This window comes from Belonocnema kinseyi, chromosome 6 (assembly GCF_010883055.1).
Source record: "Belonocnema kinseyi isolate 2016_QV_RU_SX_M_011 chromosome 6, B_treatae_v1, whole genome shotgun sequence".
Lineage (NCBI taxonomy): Eukaryota > Metazoa > Arthropoda > Insecta > Hymenoptera > Cynipidae > Belonocnema > Belonocnema kinseyi.
This window is the reverse complement of record NC_046662.1, coordinates 141,618,422-141,637,457: the sequence shown is the minus strand read 5'-3', so window position 1 is coordinate 141,637,457 and position 19,036 is coordinate 141,618,422. Positions and strand designations below refer to the sequence as shown.

The window sequence follows — 19,036 nt, the reverse complement described above, 5'->3', positions numbered from 1 at the left end:
TTTCCTATATTTGTAGGGGGTGGGGGTGGCTGGGGGGTGGAGGGTAGTCCGTTTAGCGTGCAATCGACTCGGGATACTTATAAGATACTACCGTGACTTTTTCAGATTTTTTGGTCCAAAAATAAATTAGGCCAAAAACCGGCCTTACCGATCCTCCCCCTTTCTCTTTAAAAAAGGGTCAACAAAGTAGTTCAATTTTTAATAGCGCAGTTGAATTTTTAATTAAAAAAGGTAATTTTTTAACAAAATAGTTAAACTTTCAACCGGAGAGATGAATTTTCTACTAAAAATATGAAACTTAGACAAAAAATTTTCAACCAGACAGATATATTTTTAAATCAAAAAGATGAATTTTCAAAAAATATATTTGTATATTTATACAAAAAATATTTTAGTTTGGTTATTTACATTAAAATACGAGTTAAACAGGAACTAAATTTTCTACGAAGAGACATGCATTTTCAACCAGAAAACACGAATTTTCAACAAAACAGTTGAATTTTCAACCAAAAGGGTTTACTTTTTAACAAAATTGTTACATCTTCAAACAAAAAGTTGTATTTTTATCCAAGAAATATATGAAAATTCAACTAAAACAGATAAATTTGCAAGTCAAAAGCTAAGTTTAAAATATGAATGTCAGACCAGGATAGTTTCTATGAAATAGTTGAATTTTCAAGAAAATCATCATCCTTTTTGATTAAAAATGAAACGGCTTAGTCTAAATCTATTTTTGTTTGAACTTTAAATCTTTTTTTGTTTGAAATATGAAATGCTACATCCTGCATTAAGAGCTCATGTTCTTGTGTCGAAAAATCAACTGCTTGGTTTAAAGTTCAACTACTTTCTACAACAAAACAGTTTATTTATTTTTTATGCAGAAAGATTCCCCGTTTTAGTTGAAAATTCAAGTATTTGGTCGTAAATAGAATTTTTCACAGAAATTTCATCTTGTTTTATGCTTAAGAATTCAAGAACTTGGTGAAAAATGTTCACTTTTCGTTCTTTTGAAATATTCTAAACAAATTAAATAAAATTCAGAATTCGGATTCCAAATTCGAATTTCAGATTTAAAAGATCACACAAAGACTTTGATGATAATATTTTTAAAATATTTTCAAAGAATTAAGAAATATTTGAAAATGATTTTAATGATTTCGCAAAGATTTTGTAGGACATAAATTAAAAGGGCGGTTTCTGACTCGTGTCCATCTAGTACCTGCTATGTACACCCCCACCGTTGCATCCAGCGCGTTACACCTGGCTTGCTTGTTCTCGCCAGGGATTATGTCTTAGAAGGCCGGCGTACCTGAGATATTTAAACTGGACATTTTAAATAGAAATTGTGACTTTCGTGTTCCCGGCATCAGCTAAATCTTTTAAATCCTGCGGACACTCATTTTGAAGTCGCGGTAGAGTAAATTATGGAGTATTTATGTCGCTCGAGTTGCAACACGAGAGTGAGCAGCCCTTTGATTAATGCTTTTAATTTATAATAAAATAATTTTTCCGTCTAAATATTCTAAACGAATTCAGTTTCATACAATAGAATTCGAAATTTATAAAATCTAAACGGCATGAATTTAAAAAAATGACTAAATTCACTATATTACGCATGATTCACTTTTTTAAAGCTTTCAATTTAAAATTCATCAACCTTTATAATTTTAAATTTCAAAACATTATGAAATTAGGATGATTCAATATACATGTTAATATTGAAATTGCGTATTATCATAAAAATAATTAGAAAGTTAAAAATAACTGTTGTTGTAAATAGATTTGTAGAAAATATTTTATTTTGACTTATTTTCAAGGTCGGATTTTCTGGCTTTTTTCTATTAATGCAAATCTAGCTAAAAATAACATATAATTGATACTAATTGGTCAAATATACCAATTTTAATATTTATGGGCAGTTTATGAAACGTATATTATTTTTAGCAATTCATGTATTTTGTTGAAAACTCGCTTTTTTTGGTTAAAAATTACTCTGTTTGCCTATATTACTTTTCTAATTGAAAATTTAAGTTTTGGGCTGAAAATTGAAGTAGCCTATTTAAAGTTGGATTTGTTTCTTTTTTGCTGAACAAAATTTTTAATCTTATTTGAAATCTAGGGATTTTGTAATAAAAATACCGATTTCCACCATCATAACCTACAGTGACTGAAAATTTATGAATCTTCTTTGAAATATTTGAAATATAATTTATTTCAAACATAGACGCTGTATTCAAATGCAATGATTTCTGTGAAAAAATACTGACTTCACATGAAACACACCAGCATAACCAAAAGTTGTTGCCAAATAGTACATATTCTTTAAAATAAAATACTTTTTTATTCCAAATTTAATTAATTTTCAGATATATTTGTTATTAAAAATAACTGATTATATGTATAAAACGTGAAAAACTAATAAAACCTAAAAATTTTAATAAATTTTAAATGTAATTTGCAAATCTTTTATTTAATGAACAAGAAATGGAATTACTTTTGTAAATTAAAATTTAATACAAATTACATCTTTTGCATAGAGCAGATGTAAGAAAATAAATATGCGAATAAATATATTTAAAATCAAAAATGATGAGATAAAATATTTGGTCATTATTTAGCTTTGGGCTTCTCTTCATGTCGCAATAATGAATTGCCATTTTTTGTCAATTTTATAAATTAAGTTAAAGTTTAATTCATTTTAAACTTGACTGTATTCCTAGAAAATGCACTAGACGAATTGTTTGGAGATCCAGTTTTAAAATTTAATACATAAAAATCTTGAAGTAATGAAAATTCAATTAACATAAATGAAGAATTGAAATGCATCAATTTTAAAAGTCGTCAAAGAGAAAAAAGAAAAAAATTGAGTTATTCGCATTTGGGGTAAACTTTTTTATTCTTTCTATTGACATATTTGATGAGTGATTGTTAAAAAGTTGACCATTATAGACATTAGACATTCGAAAATAAAAATAATTTTCAAACCACCTAAAATATATATTTTTTTTTAAATAAAATATGACCCGAAAGTTTATGAAGATACAAAACTACGAAACCTTGATGTTTATCCTTTTGAGCTCAATACAAGTAAAATTTGTTAATTTTGAACATTTTAAGAATGGTGTTCATATTTTTTTTTTCAGAATAATTGTCTTCCGGAAATATGAGGTAAATTACCATTAAAATAAGACCTTATGAAAGTATTTACGCTAAAAATTTATTTAAAATGCTTTTAAAGCATTTTGACGGCGCCCTATTTTCCATCATTATAAATTATAAGGAATTATATTTATATAAAATTAAAGAATGCAATTGAATTTTCACAAATGACAAATAGTATGATAAAAAATATATAAAAAATATAACAAAAGAATATTTAATTGATTATTTATTGAATAAAAAATCTTCTAAAAATGCTTTGGAATCTCTTAAAATACCCCAAATAACTCGTATTTTTTAAAATTCCTATAAGCTGTTGAAATAAATAAAAAAAAGGTCTAGGAATCTTTTAAAATCTCCTAAAACATTTTTAATCTTTTGATATCTTTTAAAACCCCTCGAAACGTTTTTAAATCTCTTAAGAGTGCCTGCGAATCGTTTCCATTACTCTGAAATATTTTAAATTCTTCCAAATCTCATTAACTTACTAGAACCTATTAAAAATTCATTTATAATCTTTTAAAATAACCTAAAATATTTGAAATGCTTTTAAATATTTTGAAACTGGTTACAGGTCTTAATAATGACAAAGAATTTAGAAAAAAATACTGTAAAATATTTCAAAATCGTTCATCATTTTGTAAATTGATCCTGAGGATCAATTAAATAAAGAATTAAAAAAATTAAAAATTAAAACGCATTCATTTAGGTAGAAATAAGGTTTGAAAGAAATTACGTGAATTTTAGTCACTCTAAAGAATTCCAATAAATTAAAAGAAACCAAGTAAATAATGTTAAAATTCATAAATAAGCGCAATTTCAAGGAAAAATTGGTTAGATTTACAATTTCATTTTTTTATTAGTTTAGAAAAAAATACTTTTTCGTTCTAAGTTTTTATGACTCAATTAAATAGCTTCATAAAAATTAAAAAAATCATATCTAAATACGCTTAATGGAATTCGCAGAATTCAGCGAATTCAAGGAATTCAGAGAATTCAAGGTATTCTATAAATTCAAGAAATACGGGGAATTCAACGAACCTAAGGAATTCCCTGAGTTAAAGAAATTCGGGGAATTCAAAATATCCCTTGATATCAATGAATTTAGGTAATTCAAGTTATTCCTTAAATTCAAGGAATAGACAGATCTCAAGGAATTCAGAAAATTCGCAGAATTCAGTTAATTCCAGGAATGAGTGAATTCCAGAAATTCAGATAATTCGAGGAATTCAGATAATTTTAGCAATTCTGATAATTCAAGGTATCCAGCTAATTCATGGAATTCAGATAATTCAAGGAGAGAATTCAAGGCAGTCAGCAAATCCAAAGCATTCAGTTAATTCAAGGCATTCATAGAATTGGAAGAATTCAACGAATTCAATGATTTCAAGAAATTCAGAGAATTGATGGTATTCAGACAATTCAAGGAATTCAGAAAATTCAAGGACTTCGGAGAATTCAAGATTTCAGAGAATTTAAGGAATACAGTGAATTTGAGGGATACAGAGCATTCGAGGTATTTAGCAAATGTAAGGCATTTATTTAATTCAAGGCATTCATATAATTCATGGTATTCAACGAATTCAATGATTTCAACGAATTCAAGGAATCCAGATTAATCCCGTTTAAGTGGGTGTTGGTTAAAAAATAATTATTTTACTGCAATCTAGTAATATAATGCCAGTCTAAACTAAGTGAAAACTGCCTTTTAAATTATTCATTTCACTAAAAATGTTACTTTTTAAGTAATTGTTCAAAAACTATGAATGGTAACTTCACCTCGTAAATATAAATTTGGTCACGCATAAAAAAATACGTGAAACATACTTCGAAGCGAATCAAATCGGAAGCAGACATGTGCGAAATCTTCCTACAATTTTAAAATAAATTTTAAGAAGCCGTATGAGACATTATAGAATTTGGTGGGTTTGATTGTCACGGGAAAACATGTTTTTAATAAGAAAATGTTGCGTATGGAGATTGATGGTGCAATACAATCTCATTAAGTTGTATAATGTATTCTGTATTTTTATATTAATTGAAAAATTTATGTAGAGCACTTTATAAAAATGTTTCTTTACATATTTTTTTGAATATTTTATTCCAAATTACTTGAACAACATTGATTGTAAAAATTTGTATAGCTTTACTTGGCAGATTTTTGCATGGCAGATTTTTTTGGTTAATTCAATTTATTTGTAAAAAAACCTTGTTTTACTCCGTGAATCATCAAAAAATTGATTGATAAATATGTAATATTTTCAAAAAACCAGCAAAATTCAGACATTTAAAATTCTTATTTTGCTAAACAAGGGATCGTTATACCAGAGGCAACAAAAATATTAACAACGATTAATAGTTCTCAGGTGTTCGAAGAATCACCTGACGTAAATTTTCAAAGAAATTATCTACAAGTTATATCTACAAGATATCTGCACGATATCTAGCTCCGCAAAAATTGTAGAGGCGCGTTTTATATGGTATTTAGGGTGAATGCAATTCAAAATGTCCAAATGCTCAGATATGTCCTTCTGTCATTTTTCCGACGATATCTTGAATGCATTTGATTAATTTAGGCTAATTATTGTAACAAGCCTCTTACTTTACACTTTGCGAATATTATGAATAAGAAATGCGGACGGAAATTAAGTTTTTACATTAAGATTTAATTTTAGTTTTACATAAAAGAATATATTATCAAAGGTGAAAATTATAATATCGTCAATAATTGCCTAAAAAGTTTTGTTGGAAAAGATTGTTTTAAATTTGAATAAAAATGTGTTTTTTTCTCTGTAATTAGGCATCACAAATAGAACGCAAAATTGTAGTGAGCAAGATTAGGAAATGTTTTTAATAATGTTATAATTTTACAATTTCTAGTTCATCAAATGGAAATTTTTATTTAAGAATTTTGAAAAAAAAACCGTAATTATTAGATTTATATCATTAAACAATTTCTACCGCATAATAAATAGAAAATAATATGAATTTGCTAAAAAGATTATCATTATAAATCGTTTAAACCTTTTGAAAATTATTCTTATTTTTTAACAGCAACTAACTGGAATAATATTTTCATGTAAATTTTACCTTTTTAAAAATAAATTTATTTGGCAAAGAATGTAGAATAGTATGATGTATGCATTTTTTATTGTGAAAATTTGTGTTTTGTATAATTCATTTACACTTTTGATAGATTCTTGCACAAGTAGATTGCAAAATTCACGTTGAAATTCAGTTTTCTTATGGTTTACAATTAAACAACTACATTTTTCATGTTAAAAACAAACAAAGTATGTCTTTTTAAATGGCTACAAAAATGCTTTTTAAAAAATAGAAATGTAATCAGGGACATAAAACACGATGATAATTCTAGAATTTTACAGATTTTTCTCCTACTGCAGTAAAAAATGAATCAAGTCAAATGATATAGGAAATCGAAGTTTGACTTGTAGGCTAAGAAATCGTAGTATTTAAAACGCAATATATTTTTAGTAGTGTTAACGCTGAAAATGTTACCATGAGAACTGCGATAAATAAATTTTAGTATCAGCTTTGTGTGTCGATTACAATTTTTCTGTATGTTCTCCGCAATTTTGATCAACATCATTAGAGTTTAGGACAAGTTTAAAATAAAATATGTGATTTTGAAATTTCTCTCTTGTAAAATATTAAGGGCACAAATGTGAGGTAGACACTCTGTTAAAATTTTGCATATATTAGGGTTAAATTTAACTCCTGCATTATAATTTTATGTATAGCAATTATTTTCTGATTAAATTTTTATTATAGAATAACATTTTTTTCACAAAATCAATGCCATACATAGGCAGCAGGGGAATGCACAATTTACTTTTTACTTGTTTTACATAAATAATAGTTTTAAATTTGTCATTGCCTTCTGAAGAAGAAATCAAACGTTTTTTGCCAAACTCCAAAACGAATACTTATTATGTTTATTAGCATGGTCAAAATTTGTTTTTATCACATTTCCATTATTATTTATAAAGTTCTTCTCTTCAAGTAATGCTAGAAAATTTCGTTTTTTTAATTTACCACGTTTTTCACTTGCCAAAACGAGTGAGCTAACAATTAATTAAATAATAAATAAAACAATTATTTAAACAGATTATTATTTATAATGATTTCATCTTGAAGTAACGCTCGATAGATGCAATTTTATCTAAATTTTTCGAATTTTTAACTTACATTTTTTGTATAAAACAAATGCATATTATATAGAAAACTTCACACTATATATAAACTATATATAATTTTTTCGCCTGGGAGAGAATAGCTTTTCAACGGAAAAGTTACATTCAATATGACCCATGTACACAATTTGAAGAATATTTCCAATACTTAACTCTGCATCGGAAAAAATCTATTAACAAGAAATCAAGATATTTTTACAAAATTATCAGCTCTGATTTTTGTTGTTATTTTTTCAGAACTTAAAAACTTACAGAAAATAAAAAATTTCCATAAAAAATCATAACTTTCTGGTTCTAATATAAGAAAAAATATTTGTAAACAAACATTAATTGTTTAAGCAATTCATTTTGTTACTAAAAATTAATTATGAGCTCAGTTAAAGTGAAAAGTGGACCCAAACAATTTTTTTTGTTAATTTGTTTAATTATCTCTTCAATTTAGTTGAAAAGTGAACAAAAGTGGATATTATTATTAAGAAACCGCAACTGTACAACATTACTATAGGAGTATATGAGTATAAACAATAATAGTTTGTTTAAACAATTAAGTTTCTTAATTTGTAGTAATATTTGCCTTATTTCAATTGAAAAAACGACAAAGTATTGAAAATGAGATAATATTCTTAAAAAAAAAAATTGTTTAAACACGTATTTTTCTTGACTTGAATCAATGATTAACTGATTTTATTGGATCGACAGATCACGGTGATATCTGGGAGGCATGGATGCAGGTACGGTAAGACCATTACGAACATACCTCTCAGACGTGGCAATACGGCCTGAGGCGAGAACGTACAGCCTATATAAACTTCTATATATACCGGTGAGGTGACATCGTAATGCGTGTATCCACAAATATATATGAAATTTAAAAATGAAAAATTGTTACCCCTCTTTTGAGAAAACTGTTAAGAAGGCCCCAGTACTGCGACGGTACTCGTTCCCCAAGTCTTGGCTAGACGATGGCATGCCCAATTTACCCACTTTTGCGCCAGCACTGGTCCGCCAAGATTTGGCTGGACGTTGGCAAGACCACTGGCTTAGTACTGGCTAGACGTAAGCAACGGCTCAGTGCAGGCATTTCTCACTGAGTACTGAGCGCAAAGTGCGAGACCCTACAGGTACGTCCCCTAAGCGCGCTCAAACTTGCAGTTGTCCATTGTTTAATATTGTGATAAGTAATAATGACAAAGATGATTCATTGTTTCGAAATACTTATAATTTTTTATTCTGTAACATATCTTTCCACAATCCGTATATAAAAAAGGAACTATTCAGAAACTTCAAAGACTGTATTCAGTGTATGTAAGTGTAACAAGTATTTATTTTGACTAAATAAATGTTTCTGTAATTAATAAATTTGTTGAAGAAGTTCCTCAACACTGCATATAACTTCAAGTTTCAATGATGCTACATTCAAATAAAATATGTTGTTATATTAATCTAACATGATGAGAATTTAAAATTTCAATTAAAACTGAAGACTAAAGGAATTCCTATCCGTCGAAAAAATTTCAAGTGGAAATAAAATTTTATAAAAAGTCGTCTGAGTTATACTAAAAACTTTCAGATTTAAATGATAGAATATATCGCAAGCAAGGATGGGTTTAAGATGGGTTCCGAACCACTGGAGCTTCGGTTTAAAGTACATAGAAAAATTGCCATTGGTACCGGCATAGGGATCGAACCTCAGTCCTCCTGCTTGGAAGCCTGGTGCACTATCGTCTGAGCCACCGGGACTCTTATGTTTATCTAGGACTTGTTGGCTCAGTTGAACTTTTAAGGGCAAAAATGATGCCTGCAAGCAAAATATTGGCGAAACTGTACAGAATTTTAATATAAGATTCAGACAATGCCAAAATGAACTGAAATATGCAGTACAATCAGAACACACTTCAGGAATGTCTCACAGCATAGCATTAGACATCGAAGAAAAATCAGCAATTAGAAAATATATATTGAATTTGATTGATGAAATTTGCACTTAAGTTCAATCTTTGAGACCAAACACTATTAACATCGCACAACAAGTTGCACTAGAAGCAGAAATTTGTTTCCATGAAAAACAACAAAATTAACAACGGTCTTCAACATACATCCAAAAACACAGCCCACTACAAAAACCTGTCAATTACCAAAATCCCACTGTCCCAACTCTAAATATGCCCCTATCACACAAACGTCAAACAAAGTGTCGTTATTGCCTTGCAATTGGTCATACAGAAAATCAGTGTTAAAAAAAAATGCTAACAAGAATAAAAATTTCCCGTAAAGCCAGTCGAATACATAACCACCACAAGTGAGATTGATTCAAGGAATTTCAGACAACGGCGACACAATGACACAAATACAAGAACCAGAAATGAATTCAGCCGAGATCGAGTTTCAGCTGTATCATGAAGACTATTCCATTTCAGTTAGAATATATGGAACAAGAAGAACAAGCTGATGACTGGCCGATAGTTGATCGTCAAGAAATTTGATAAAAGATGAAATGGTTCATCCAAAATATCCAAGAGAAATATGCAAAAAAGAATTTTCTATGGAAAATTATAAGCATGAAGTTCAAAAGCAAGCAACACTTAAATTCCAGAATAAGGGCTATATTTTCTACATCGTCCCTAATGAGTTTCCTTTACCGGAGGATGGAATTATTCCAATAGGAAAAATGGGCATGCAGTAATTGAATATAGCGCTTACATTCCTGACTTAATTTTTACAAATCGAAATCATGAAATTAAAATCCCGATTTCAAACGTCAAAGAAGAACCTTTAACAATAAATATATCAGACATCACACATTACCAGGAAACCTACATCCATTCACAAACTGGACATCATACAAAATCATTCTAAAAGACAATAAAATAATCAGCATTAAATCATACAAGTCTCCATAATATCACAAAGCTGAAATTTCGAATCAAGTTAAGGGGCCACTCGATCCAGAGATAAAAAAAAGGTGGTTTTGGAAAAAATGGAAAAAATTTTTGCACCCAAAAAATTGAAAATGGCAGATTTATCAAGGATCCCGTGTAACATTACATTACGTAACATTAAACCGCATACGACTTAAACGGTGTGCACGATGCAGTCCGAAGTTTTCGTCTCAAACAAAAGACCAAAATTTTTAATTAATCGGCTACCTTTTGTCAAGTGGGTGAACTTAAGAAACTTAATAAAACTAAAAAATTAAGCAATGCCCTCATGTTTTAAAAGAACAGTTTTGATTTTCACGTAATTTTTTTTACTATATATGGGTTAAAAACTGAATGGAAATGATTGTTCAATGTATTTTATAGGTACACTCGCTTTCGTATTCAATATGCTACAAACAAAATTTTTAATCATGTAAATATGTTCAATACTTCACGCTCAATCCCGCACACTGATTTCAAAGATATGGTTTTGAGAAACCGCGCTTTAAAGTTTGGGGTGCTAGTCGGTTCTAAGAAGTGTTCCGTCCAAAACATTTGGAATTGGCTGTTGAAACTTTAGAATAATATTCACTGATAATAAGTCTAACGATTGAAGCAGAAAAAAACAACGATTTTTTGAGACGTTTAGATGGAGGGGCCCCCTTAATGAAATCCTTATAAAAAAAAATAATTCAAAATTCAGATTCATCGATATTGGTTATACCAAAGAAAATGGATGCGTCAGGTAAAAATAAATAGCGCATTGTCGTTGATTTTAGAAAACGAAATGAAAAGACGGATCAAGAGGCATATCCCTTACCGTTAATTGATGACATCATCGATCACTTAGGGAAAGCAACATTTTTGTATGCTTTTAATTTGATTTCTGGCTTTCATCAAATTCCAATGGACACTGAGTCAAAAAAATATACTGCGTTCTCGACACCAGCAGGGCATTTTGAATACGTTCGTATGCCATTCGGACTCAAAAATGCTCCCGCCACATTCCAGAGAATGATGGACACTGTCTTACGAGGTTTAATAGGAAAAATTTGTTTTAATTATTTAGATGATATTGTTGTGTTCGGATCAACAATCCAAGCACATAACAAAAACATGATCACACTTTGCAAGCGCCTACTTCATACTAGATTAAAATTACAACCAGATAAATGCGAGTTTTTAAGACCTGAACTCGAATATTTAGGACACATCAATACAAAAGACGGAGCAAAACCTAATTCAAAAAAATTAGTTGCTGTTGCAAACTTTAAAACATCAAAAAAAAAAAAAAAAAACGAACGGAAGTTAGATTGTTCCTCGGACTTGCTGGTTACTACAGAAAATTTATCAAAAAATTTTCAAAAATCCCTAAACCATTAATAGAATTGACCAAAAAGGGCACAATCTTCGATTGGACATCAAGTTGCGGAGAAGCATTTCAAAATTTGAAACAATGTCTGTACGGCACCCTTTTTGCATTATCCGTATTTTAGTAAAGAATTCACATTAACAACCGATGCTTCAAACGTTGGTCTTGGTGCAATTTTATCACAAGAAGGACACCCCTGTTTCTATATTTAACGCACCTTAAATCCACCAAAACTAAATTTTAGAACAAGTGAAAAAGAACGTTTAGCTATTGTTTAGTCAATACGACGATTGCGACAGTACTTATTAGGAAGAAAATTTAAAATAAAAACTGACCATCAAGCACTAAAATGGTTAATGAACATAAAAGATCCAGCATCAATACATCTACATTGGTGACTCAGTTTAGAAAAATATCAATATGAATTCGATTATACGAAGGGAAAAGAAAACACAGCGGCTGATGTACTATCAAGAATTTTTCCAAAAAATTTTTCCGAAATTCAACAAAGAAAGTAAACAGCGCTAACAAAGACTCCAATCCTATAAACACAGTTTAAAATCACGAATCTACTCTTTCAGGATCTGATACGGAAGTAATGAGTGTCAAAGAAAAAGAAGATGATGATGATGATGATGATGCTGATGAAATAGAACAAAAATATGAAAAAGGAAAACGCAATGTTATTCCTTCCACTTTATCGGGATCCGATACTGAACCAATGAGTTCCTCAGAAGAAGAAGATAATCACGATCGAATTCCATCAAAGCAAAAAAATGGAATTATAAAAAACGAACAAAGCGGTACAGGCAATTCCGATTTGATAAATAAATACCATAAATGGCTCTTAAATCATTCAGAACACCGAACCAAATGGAAACCAAATGCCTTAAGGGAAAACTTTGGATCAAAGTGATCAAAAATCCAAACAGAAAAAAGAGGAACTTAATACAATTTCTAAATTAAGATGAAAAAACGTGGTTAACAAAATTACACGAAGCAGTTTAGCAAAGCAAACAAAGTATGTGAATAACGGTAACACTCAATTTTTTGCACCCGACGATTACAAATCTCGAAAAAATGAAGATAAAAGAACTGATCACATTTCTGGAAAGCGAAACGAGGAATTGAAATTTTTTGTATGTACAAAAGCCAAGTGAGCAATTGACAAAAAAAGAAGAAATTATTAAAGAATGTCACGGAAGTGAAACATCACAATATTTTGGTGATAACAAATCCATCGAGAGAGCAAGAACAAAAGGTCTGTGAAAAAATAGAGAAAGCGACATTTGTGACTATGTAAAAAAATGTCCAATTTGCTAAACTCAAAAGTTAACACGCGTAGGGCCAAAAGTTAAAGCAATCATTCCTGACACACCCGTTGAACCAAATGATAAAATTGTCATGGACATGTTTGGTCCATTGCCGTTAACAAAAAAAGGAAACGAATATATCTTAAAGATTCACGATAGGTTAACAAAATACCTACTTCTGATTCCGATGAAAAACTTACAGGCAGAATCGATAATGAATGAACTCTTTGATCACTACATTTATATTTTTTCATCCCCGAAACATATTTTAACTGATCTAGGTAGTAACTTCGTTTGCGATCTGATTCAAACTTTTGAAAATCTTTTCAAAATTAAACACATTCAAACAACAGCTTTCCATCCACATAGCAATGGCTAACTGGAAAGAACACCCTCTTCCGTAAAAGATTGAATAAAAACGGCTATGGAAGAAAATCAAACTGACATGGATGAAACCCAAAAAATTATTGCAATGGCCTACAATACAGTAATACACGAAGGAACTGGCTTTTCGCCATTCAAACCTACTTTTGGCAGGAAAGCTAATTTACCCTCAATATTAGCAACTATTTCATCATTAAAGTACGAAGAACTGGTTTCTCTGTGGAAAACACGACATGAAAAATATTTACGCCAAGCAAAAGAGCAGATTGAAAAATCAAAGCAAAAATACAAAGAAAAACAAGACTCTAGAACTGTTATCTCACAACATATTTTTGAACTGGGCGATCTTGTTTTAATCCACAATGATTCAAAACAAAATAAATTAGATAAAGAATGGTAGCGTCCTTTCGCAGTGATTGAAAACGCAAACAATAACGATTATTTTGTTCTCGTAAAAGGAGGACGTGACCGTACACTGAAAAAAAGGATTACTGGTACCAAATGAATTTAACTTGGCTGAAATAAGTGAAAATTCTGTTTATTTTCAAAGAAACATTTATTTGAAGCAAAAAAATACGACCTGTTGGTTGAAGGGAAGTATTTCTTTGAATGAAATAACTATTAATTAAAGACAAAAAATATAAATTTTTCACCAAATGAATGACTCATTGTTCCAAATTAATGTGCCATGAATTAGAATGAATATTTCTTTGAGTTAGGGAAAAATGATTTGAAGGAAAGCAATATATTTTAAGGTTAATAAAATATTTTATAGGCTCCAAAAACTATATCCCCACAACAAATTTTTGAACATTTGAAGCACAAAAATATATCTCTGATTCAAAAAAGTATTTCTTTGGCCTAGACCATGCACGAGTGCAATAAAGTAGTTTGTACTTCAATTGTAGTACATATTTTCCGAAACAAGCAACTGGATTCTTTTAGCCTAAATTATAGTTACCATTGTTATTAATGTACATATTTAATTTAAACAAATCACATGATTTAAAATCTTGATGAACCTGAAATAGAAAAATTCGATGAAAAAACCACCCCCAGCAGGAATTGAACTTGGGTCCATCGAGTGTAAAGTCCACAGCGCTGTCCACGGCACTACCGCAACATGGACAGTGTAAGGCGGAAAACCGTATATAAACCTCACCATAAATACCAAACAAATATTTCTTCAAATCAAAAACATGTATATTTAATTTAACAATGTATTTCTTTGATGTAAAGAAGTATTCAATTGAAACAAATGACGCTAAATTTATAAATTTTTGATTTAAAAAAATGATTACTTCGTTAGAATAAATGTTTATTTGTTATGAATGATTTAATTATAGTAACCAAATGAAATATTTTCTTCCATTGCTATAAATGCATGAACCCTTTGTGACAAAAAAAAGTAATTTAATTAAGATTATTTTGAATTAAATTACTATTTCTTTGATTTAAATAAACCTAAATTCTTTATTCAAGTATGGAAAAATTATTGATTTAAATGTTTCCCAATCGGTTCAACGAATTGAACTCTTTGAATCGAATATATATTTCTTTAAACGACTAATCACATTTCAACAAATCTAGACCTTTTGAATTAAGGAAATCATTTCCTTCAATGTAGATAAACGTTTATTTTTCGGCCTGCTGGCCTTAAAAAATTGACTTGCTTAAACTTCTATTTTTTACGCAATTTCCTTACAACTATTTCTTACAAAAACAATCCATCCACACTTGATAGCTAATCCGCTCGTTTCTATAGCCTAACCTTCCCCGCTGCGCCTCGCGTCGCACGCATTTCGCTCTTTTATCGCTATGCCTCGCATTACCAGCCTCTGTCTCCGCGGCTAACACCTTATACTTAACTACTATTTACAATATTTACATTTTCCTTACATCTACTTCCTCTTCTATTTACAATCCTTCCTTCTCTATTCCTCTTCCTCCTTCCTTCTCTTTTTCTCCATCTTACCCAACAGCCCCTTCACCCATGCTACTGCCCTTTTGTCCCCCCTTTCATGCAACAATACCTCCATGCTTATCTCACTCCTTTCCACCTCTTCTCACTCCTCCAACCAGTGCTCAACTTTTGCATCCCTTTTCCCGCACAGTTCACACATTCACTTCTCTCTAGAAAGCCAGAACCTGTTATAACCTTACATGCAACTGCATCTTATTCTCTCTATAAGTATCTGACTACCTTGCTCTCCTTTCTCACACAAATATTTCGCTCTCTCCCTTGACATAATCCACGCATAGTTCCCGTTAAACCTTGACTCTCTTACCCTCTCCTTTTGCCTTCTCTTAATGCTATACTTTTGAACCAACTCATATACCTTCCTTCCTCGTGCCTCCTGCTAACTTCATCCATCTGCAATCCATTCGTTCTAAAATACCTTTCCCTTTCTACCTCCATTTTTGCACCTCTACGCCTGTTCTCCTTCTCCCACCAATACTCCCTAACCAATTTACTTCCCCCCTCTTCCAAAAATTTCTCATATTTACACCCTCGACTCCCTGTTATAATCCCTTAACTCGTTCTTCCTGTCTCCCTACTGACAATATAGTTCGGCGTATTCCTTACCAACCCCAGTATCCACTTTACATGCCTCTCCTGTATACTATTTACCTTCTCACTTACCTTCCAAACCCACACCTCCACTCCGTAAAATAAGACACTCATCACTAGCGAATCAAACAATTTCATTCTCCTTACAAAATCATCTTCGAACAACCTCTCCCCCAGCCCCCACACCTGCCTCTTCACCACATTTGCCCTTCTCACCCTCTCTTTTATATGACCATCCACTCCCCCATTCTTTCGAAACAGGAAGCTTAAGTACACAAACTCTTTCACTTCCTGTACCGCTTTTACCTTCCACTTCTACTCCTCTCCCCTATCTCTCCCACCTCCCGTCCTGAACACCATAACCTTCGACTTGTCAGCATTTAACTGTAGCCTATATTTGTCCAAGTATCTTATCAACCTCTTCATCATCTTCTTTATAGCCTCTTCGCTCTTTGCCAGCAGCACTATGTCATCTGCATATGCTAGTGACCATATCCTGACTCCTCCTACCCTAAATACTCCTACCACTCTGGCCGCTAGCTTACTTTCCATATTCGCGATCAAAATTACAAAAAGCGTTGAGCTAAGTGGGCCCCCTTGCCTCAACCCCCTATCCATCCAGAATCCCTCAGAGATTCCCTCCCCTCCTCCCACCCTATCTTTCGTCTCTGCATATACCTCCCTTAACCTCTCGATCAGGTCCCTATTCACTCCCCTCTCTTCCATTGCCTCCCACAACCTCCCTCTATCTACCGAAGGGAACGCGCTCTTTTGATCTACAAAATACGCGTACACTTTGGCACCCTTTTTGTTAGTTCTCTATCCACCACGTGTTACAAGACGTAAATATTTTCAATAGTACTCCTTCTCTCTCTAAACCCCGCCTCCGTCTCTGGCAATATTCCTATCTGCGCAGCCTACCTGCTAACACCATCGTGTATATTTTGTACGCAGTATTCATGAGCGTAATTCCTCTATAATTTTCCTGTCTCTCCCTATCCCCTTTCTTACACAGTGGTACGATCAACCCCTCCCTCCACCCTCTTGAGAATCCCTCCCCCCTCCATACTTTTTTTACTACCCACTTCAGCCTCTGCCTTAAGATTTTCTTGAATGTAAGAAATATGTGTTTCAATGAAGAAAATTCAGCCAAAGGATTCATCTTTTTAGATCAACCAAAGCTATATATGCATGGTTTAAATAAAAGTTACTTCTGTTAAAGAATATTTTCTTGATGCTGAGAAATAGGATTCAAGTAAATGCATTTACTTGGTGCAAAGAATTATTTTTTTCACTGTACTCTACAACTTTAATGATGTGTATAAACTGTTTAGAAAAATTCGAACTAAAAGTGTTAAACAATCGCATTAATCCAGAACAATAAAATTCTTTCCTCTAGTATTACAAGTCAAACAGGAATCTTGAAAACGTTAATGAATTCTGCATCCTATGATATTGTCTCATTAAATGAACGCAGCAAGCAGATTATTAAAAATTTTAACCAAATAACGAATATTATTAATGATAACACAAGAAATGTAATTATATCGAACTAATTGCGTGAATGACAGAAAACATGGTATCATTCATCCGCAAATACTGCCTCCCAATATATTTATGGAAGAATTCCAAACTTTCGAAATGAGGCCCAATACTAAATAAACTATCCAATTAAAAGAAGGGAATTACCAACATCTAATCAATATTTCCGAAATAGGAATAGCATTTGCTGATAAAAGGTTGCTATATTCAATTAAAATCCCCTTTTAGAATCCGATACTTTTTCACTTTTCCTTCTGATCCCTATTCCCAAGAAAATAGAAAATGTCTTTCTTGCTATAATTCCTAAACACGAATTTTGAATTGTTAATAAACAAAAAACCTTGTACGTACCAAATAACAGAGAAACTATCAACTGCTATAAAAATTGTGACGTTCATAAAATATGTAAATACTTATTAATTCCTGAGAAAGATTGACAAATAAACATACTTTGCTACAAAAATGCTTAGTATCTAACTTTATCAGAACTAACTTTTATAGAATCAGATGTAAATTATATTTTTCAAACTGACAGTCTAATTATAAAACTACGAAAAACTTCCGAAATCAGAACAATTACATATTATAATGAATCAATGAATATGCCGTGCAATGCTGACGAATTATCGCTATTAGAATAAAAATTGCGCTTTCATTCCAAAATCTATCAAACTAATTGACTTAAAAGAAATGTGCCAATCGCTAGATGATATTGAAATTTTTTAAAAATTATTATTACACCATTAAGCCATTTCCCTTTCGTGGTAGGCGTGACTCACTCGGTGAGGAAAGGCGTAATGTGAGGAAGGGATATAAAATGTTTAGATTGATCCAGAATTCTCGTGTTATTTATTTAAATAACACGTTCGTTCAGGCAACACTGCTCCGGCCCAGGTTGCTGATAAATCTCTCTAGCAATCACCCTAAGTGAGGATCCTCACAAAGTCATTATATAAGGTTCCACACTTGAGTCCATTAGTGTCCAAGGTCTTTTGTTTTAGGCTTCATTCACTCTCCTGACACTCTTTTAACTAACTATTGGCCGCCATACTTTTTTGTCCTGGCATACTTCTCTAGCTTCTTTTACGTCCATACATTTTTTATGCAGGCTTTCGTGTTTCGGTGGCTTCTCATGTCTCTTCTAACTAGGGTCTCATTCACTCATTTTAACCATTCTTTCCGCGGTCTGCCTCTGGGCACGCTGCCATTTACTTTACCTTGATATACTTGTTTTTTTAGTCATTCATTTGGCATTCTATCAACATGCCCGAACCATCTGAACCGATTTCTTTCCTATCTGTCTATTAGCGTCTCTTCTGCTCCACATTCTCTGAGAATTATCTTGTTATTCACCTTGGCGATCAGAGTTTTCCCGCATATTATGCGCAAGAATCTCGTGCCAATTGCATTAATTTTACTCTTATCTTTTTCTTGATAGGTCCATGTCTCGCGACCGTATAGTACGAGGGTAGTTCAATAAGTCCTTAGAATGAAGTATAAAAACAATTTTTTTTGGGTAAACTTTTTTTTATTTTTCAACATAATCTCCTTGGAGCTCTATA

General features: G+C 31.4%; 1 protein-coding gene across 7 annotated transcripts in view; it reads left to right on the top strand.

Annotated features, from left to right (window-relative positions):
- LOC117175710 (histidine protein methyltransferase 1 homolog) overlaps positions 1–19,036 on the top strand; it is a 195,262-nt gene that overhangs the window by 33,834 nt on the left and 142,392 nt on the right. For 4 of the 7 annotated variants that reach the window (XM_033365474.1, XM_033365480.1, XM_033365478.1 and 1 more), the window contains exon 2: positions 4,421–4,688. The exons of 1 other annotated variant lie outside the window; for it this stretch is intronic. The gene's annotated coding sequence lies outside the window, so the exon portion shown is untranslated. The remainder of the gene's footprint in view (positions 1–4,420; positions 4,689–19,036) is intronic. 2 more of the 7 variants (XM_033365476.1, XM_033365475.1) reach the window with 2 other exon arrangements.